This window comes from Orbicella faveolata, unplaced genomic scaffold (assembly GCF_042242905.1).
Source record: "Orbicella faveolata isolate gen_17 unplaced genomic scaffold, um_ofav_v1 contig_1, whole genome shotgun sequence".
In the NCBI taxonomy this organism is placed as follows: domain Eukaryota; kingdom Metazoa; phylum Cnidaria; class Anthozoa; order Scleractinia; family Merulinidae; genus Orbicella; species Orbicella faveolata.
This window is the reverse complement of record NW_028301536.1, coordinates 36499487-36506052: the sequence shown is the minus strand read 5'-3', so window position 1 is coordinate 36506052 and position 6566 is coordinate 36499487.

Genomic DNA, 6566 nt, shown 5'->3' with positions numbered 1-6566 from the left:
ATGCGAAATAATGTGAAATACCCAAGAACTGACGAAACATTTGGGGGGTGGTTTGGCCCCTACGTGAGTCGCTGTTGTGGGACTATAACTGATTTCTCTGGGTGTATGACAAGACCGAGGTTTTCAAACAATGTGATAGCAGCAATAACATTGGCTATGCACTTCTGTTGGGTTTTGCCTTGTAGGTATTGATCGTCAATATACCCAGATATGATATGACCACATTGTCTCAAAAATGCTAAAGGTGGTTTCATCATCTTTGTAAACTTTCTTGGGGAGGTGCATAGACCATTTGGAAGGGCTGTGTACTTGTAAAGGGTGCCTTTGTAAGAGAACTTGAAAAATTTTTGGAAATCAGGATGGATCTTCACCCTATAATATGCATCTTTAAAGTCCAAACTGGCCATCCAGCAGTTTGGTGTGACAAGGTTCAAAACTGTATGAATAGACTCCATCTTAAAATGTGAGTTTTCAACAAAACTATTTAACTTTTTTAAATTATGAATGAGTCGCACACTACCATCTTTCTTGGGAACTGAGAATATAGGAGATATAAACTCTCCTAACTTATGCTGACATGTGACAATGACTTCCTTTTCTTGCAGCGAGCAAATTTCTGCTTCAACAAGGGCAACATGGTCTTTACAGACAGAGTTGGGAGGATATGATAGCTGAATAGGATAGGAAGAAAATTCAATTGTTTCACCAGCAATTGTACGCAAGATATGAGGATCTGAGGTCAATTGCGTCCATTCCTCATAAAATAAAGATACCTGGCCAGCTCTAAAGGACTGAACTTTTAGCCTTAGATAAGGTATTAGATGAGCCTTGATATAACTAGGAAAATTACTTACTGGAGTTTTTAAAACCTCTAAGTCTTGGTGAACTTTTTCTTGAATGAGGCTGAGCCCTGAGTTGCTGTTGATTTGGGAGGATTGAAAGTCTTCCCTCTGTTCACTAAAAAACGCTTCTGCTGATATTTGTTATTGTCTTGTTTAGAATGGCCAGTGCTCCGTTTGTAGTGTCTGGCATCAGAACTGTTGTTGGTCATGATCTTATAAGTGGTCCTCAATTCTTGAAGTGTTTTAGCTAAATCGTTCCCAAAAAGGAGTTTCCCTGGTTTTCTACTTCTCGGGCATGCTAGACGGAAATCCTGATGCAAAAAGGACTTTAAGGCATCCCTTCTTTTGTAAGATAGTTCTGTACAAACATGACCTAGCAAAGCCACAGAATCCAACAAGGGGTTAATCAATGCTTTGTAGCTGGGGATGGTTTTCTTTTCTCTGTGCTCAAGAAGCTTATCAGTTGTGCAAATAATAGCACTTGACACTTTCACAAGTGTGTCTTGTAATGCTGAAGTTCTAATGTCTGAGCGTTTGGCGTTTGCCGGAAGTTTGCTCCAAATTTCCTCGTTTACTTTGGCAACAAGCACATTGTCACAATTACTTGGCTTCTTATATTTTGGAGAATTTCCTTTCTCTTCTCCACAGAATACTCTGCACTGAATTTCCCATTTACTAACTCAGCAAGGCCACTTGCAATTGGCGGACCTGTGTCTTGTGAACAGCTCAGAAAAGAGCTGATTGCAGACAACAAACTAGCGTTGTGGGAGTCTCCATCCTCCATATCCTCGAGGACGGTATCCTCTATTTCATCGATATCACCACCTCCAAACAAACTTAAGGCATCTGCCTCACTTGCATCATGTTGATGCTGCGTATTTGCTTTCTCTGAAGCATCGTTTTCGTCCTCGTCTGAGGACATTTCGTTAGCTTTCTGTGAAGCCGTATAAGATTTCCTTCGTTTGGATGTTTTTGTTTCATCGTCAGGAAATGTCCGTTTGTGGCTTACTAGCTCTTGAAGCAAGCTGTTTCCCGAATCGATGCTAGCTTTCATACTATTTAGCACAACGATGAGAGTGCTAGACTCCTGCTCACTTTGCTTTTCCGTGGTACTATCGTTGCTGTCGGTGGCGGCCATTTTCCTTTGAAAGAAAACAGAAAAACGCGGGAAAACACAAAGTGGCACAAAACCGCTTCAATACGGTGCAAAAAAGGCAGCAATATTACCTCTCGAGATTCCTGGAATTCAGCCAAAAGGAAAACGAAATTCAGACGGTTTAAAGACCCAACAAACAGCATAAAAACCCTTAGAAAAATCTGTGGGAAAACACCTCTTCGCCTGCTCAATGCGAAAGCACGGCACAACTGATTAATGCATTGCGCTACGCTCTCTCGTACCAGTGCCTCACGACCTGGGCTGATGATGAAATAGAATTAAGTAGTGATGGGTGTAATTTTGGGTTACCTTAGCGGTGAAAATATCCAAGCTCGAAAAAAAATCTACCGTTATTTGCATACGTCTGCTTTAAACTACATGAAAACTGACATCTCTCTACTTCATTAAGTTCACCCAATACATGTAATTAATGATTAACATGTGGAAATAATTGTCCAAGCGACAAACTAATCTTTGAATTCGAATTTAATTCGTTATTTCTGACATTATTTGATAAATCTCTTCTTAGTTTTACCTTTTCCTTGCTTTTTATGGCCAATTTTGCCAACTTTTAAGTTTTTGTTCGCTCAATGTGTTCATAGCCAGCGTTCGGTATCCAAAAAAGCTTGAAATCATATTAAGAAAAAATACGTTAGAATAATTGCGTCACGATTGAAAGGAAAGTCTCTTAGTAACCAAATATAATATGTAAGCGTTTGTCGATTTTAGAGAAAGAACAACTTAATTTTATATATATAGGCAAATGTGGAAAACGAGGACGGACAACTTCGAGCGAAAAAAAAAAATATATATATACAGTAAAAAATCTAAGAAATCTAAAAAAAAGTTTAAAAATTTAATAAAAATAAACGTTTCGGTCAAAGACCTTCATCAGTTGCAGTGCAAGTGAATAATAAATTACAATAACCTTAAATAAATTTACAGTATAAAAAATGACATAATATTACAAAGATGATTACATAACGGGGCGTGGTAACACATGAAAACGAAAAAATTAACCAATGATAAACAATCGGTGATTACTAAGCGAGATACTATGACAATGCGGTACAAAACTCAAAAGACACAAACCAAATAAGAATAAATAATCGAATATAATACAAATAAGATTAATATCAAAAAAGTAACGCGATTCGTCGAGGCAGCCGAAAGTGTGAAGGGACCCGCGTGTAAAATACTCAATGTTCAAAAAAGGCGGTCCCAAAATCCCCAAACAAAGCCCTTGAAACTATGCCGCGGCAAGGCACAACAGGCGCCCTAAACAGGGCCCTTAAACAACAATAATGTAATAAATTCCCCGATGGGGGCCCCTGAGAAAACCTAGCGCTAACAAAGCTAACAAGATCCAAGGTCAGGGCCTTTGAACACCTGAACTAAGATAACCGCCAAATTTACAAGTTATTTTTGCGCTAAATGTAGTTTATTCTTTTTTTCGAGTGGAATTCCTGACGTTTATTCAAGCCAAAAGGTGCCAGAGAGAACAACTGTGCACTCCAATATGCCTCTTTAGTGATTAAAAGCTTTTCGATGTTACTTGTATTGTTTGCATTTATCTGCACTTGATCAATACACTGGAAAGAAAAGTCGTTTAAGTCGTGCGGTGTTCTGTTGAAATGCACCGCTACCTCACAAGTCTTTTTCTTGGTCAGCATAGCAGACTTGTGGTTGCGAAATCTAACTCTAAAATCTGTTGTTGTAGAGCCAATGTATTGTAAGTTACATTTCTTACACGAAGCCAAATAAATGACATTTTTTGAATCACAGGAAAGTTTCAATCGTATCTTATAGCTCTTGCCTGTTTGAAAACTTTGGAAAGAATTTGATTCAACAAGGTAGTTGCGACAGAGATCACATCTTGTTCTTTTGCATTTAAAGCAACCCTTAACCTCAACAACCTCTTCAACCTTAGTGTTAGAGCCATAACGAGATGGCGCTAACAACTCCTTAAGGTTTTTAGATCTTCGAAAAGAGGCTATGATGGAATTTGGCAGAAAAAATTCTTTTAATTTGGGGTTGGATTCCAAAATACCTAGGTGTTTTCTGATGATGCGACCAACATCAGGTAAATTTGGATTAAATGTTGTTACAAATGGAAACAATTTCTTCTCAGCTTTGGCACGAGTTCTAAGTAAGTCAGTTCTAGATGTATTTAAGGCTTTAGAAAATTGATCTTCCACTAGTTTTGTGGGATAACCCTGATTGACTAGATAACCCTTGTATTCAGTTGTTCTCTCGGCAAGAAATACTTGTTCAGAGCAGTTTCTCTGTAACCTAGTTGCTATGCCATAAGGGATAGCCTTGAAAACGTGTTTGGGGTGAGCACTTGATGGTGGAAGATACAAGTGGCTATCAGTTGGCTTTGAATAAACGTCTGTCTGGATGAAACCCCCGATGAGATGTAAAGTTAAATCTAGCACGTGAAGCTCGCGTTCAGAAAAAACTAATTCAAATTTAATGGTAGGATATAGGGAATTTATAAAGTCAGTAAACTCATGCAGTGCAGGAAGGCCTTGTTGCCAGAGATCAAAAACATCGTCACGGTATCGCCACCATAAAGTCGGCTTTATGGGGCCAGAAAATTTAGCTTGATAATCTATTTCCCCCATGGCAAGATCCGCGTAACTTAACAGGAGTGGCCCTTTTCCCGAAGGCACCCTTTTAGTTTCTTGGGATGTTGTGTCAATGTTCCCTAACATTGACACAACATTTTTTATACTGTAAATTTATTTAAGGTTATTGTAATTTATTATTCACTTGCACTGCAACTGATGAAGGTCTTTGACCGAAACGTTTATTTTTATTAAATTTTTAAACTTTTTTTTAGATTTCTTAGATTTTTTACTGTATATATATATATTTTTTTTTCGCTCGAAGTTGTCCGTCCTCGTTTTCCACAATTGCCTACAAATTTCATTACTCGAGGTTTGGACTACGAATCCTTTTGGATCCTTCTGGCGCGTGGCATCCCTGTTGGCTCGAAGCATCTTAACTTTATATATATATATATATATATATATATATATATATATACCTTTTCTCTTGCATCTTTAAAAGTTCACAACTTAAAACTTAAATTCACAATTTAAAATAAAAAGCTCGGTGAAAGGAATGAAACATTTCAGATAATGAAAAAACAAACAAACAAAAATCGACGACGTCCATTTTGCAGATCATGCATGCACCAGATTATGTATGTATTTTTAATATTTATATTCTCTTTTGATAACCGTGTTTCTCCCTTTCTTTAGACGGTTGTTGGGTAGAAAAGTAAATGTTGTACCATCAACGAGATTTTCGTTCACATTCGCCTCAAGAAGTAATACAGAAACTGTACGGGAATGCATTGTTTAAAAACAGGGAACAGAGAACAGGGAAATGGGAAATGGGAAACAAATACAAGAACAAGAACGAGAAACGACAACGGGAAACGAAAAGGGAAACGAAAGAGGGGAACGGGGATTCTTTGAAAGCGAGAATCTTTAAAATGGGAATTCTTTAAGACTGGGAATGTTTTAAACGGTACATCTTAAACACTAATATCAGACTTAAGAAGGCATCTTTAGACTGTATAGTCTCACAACTGTTGAATGCCACTAACTACTGCTGCATAAAACTATCCGCTGGGGTCATTTGTCCTCACGGAAATTTCCCCGTTCCCCGTTCCGTGCCCCGTTCCGTTTCTCGTTATGATTGTCACCTGCCACCTGTTCTTCATTTTTCCGTTTTTTATTTTCCCATTCTTTATTTTCTTGTTCTTTATTTTCCCGATTCCTTATTTTCCCGTTCCCGATTCCTTCATTTCCCATTGGTCCCTTCCCCGTTTGAAAAACAGAGTTTCAGATGGATTACCACTCTCGCATATTAATTACTTGGGTCAACGAGCGCAAATTTTAAAAGATGTATGGGCGGCTTGCACCTGCCAAAGAGGTTGATTCACATTCTATTTTCTCCTACATTCTACTGCAGACACAAATTAATCGTCCATTCATTTGTTCTATTTTATTTCACTCGTGTAAACCATTAAGATTCACGCTCGTTGACGCGCATAAAATAACGCGACAGTGGACAGATGGGTTGGGCAGGAGAGGCCTGGGGAAGATTTGTTAGAGTCTTAACGATAACTTTCTGTTGTTACCCATTGAACAGCCCAAAGGATCCTTCCTCTATGAAAGAGGGCTCCAGGTTTTCAAGACCGTAAAAGTTTGCAAGTCGATGTAACTTCTGGTCTTCTGTCAAAATATCCCCTACTGTAAAATTAGAACAAGCGTATTCAATTAAACTTTAAACAATGTCTGCGAGCTGATTGTATAATTAATGGTAATGAAGTCCTTATATTCTATTTCATAATTTTAAACGCCGTTATCTAGAGGTTGACAAGGTATAGTTCCTTTACTTAAGCTCGCCGCGTACTCTCACGACCGTGACTGAAAGCGCGAATGTACTGAAACACAAGCTTTTTCCCAAAGGTGTGTGGCAGCCTTTATACTGCCTTTATCATGGCCTCTTGCCTTTGTTCAATGATGTTTCTATTAAGTTAACATGTTTAA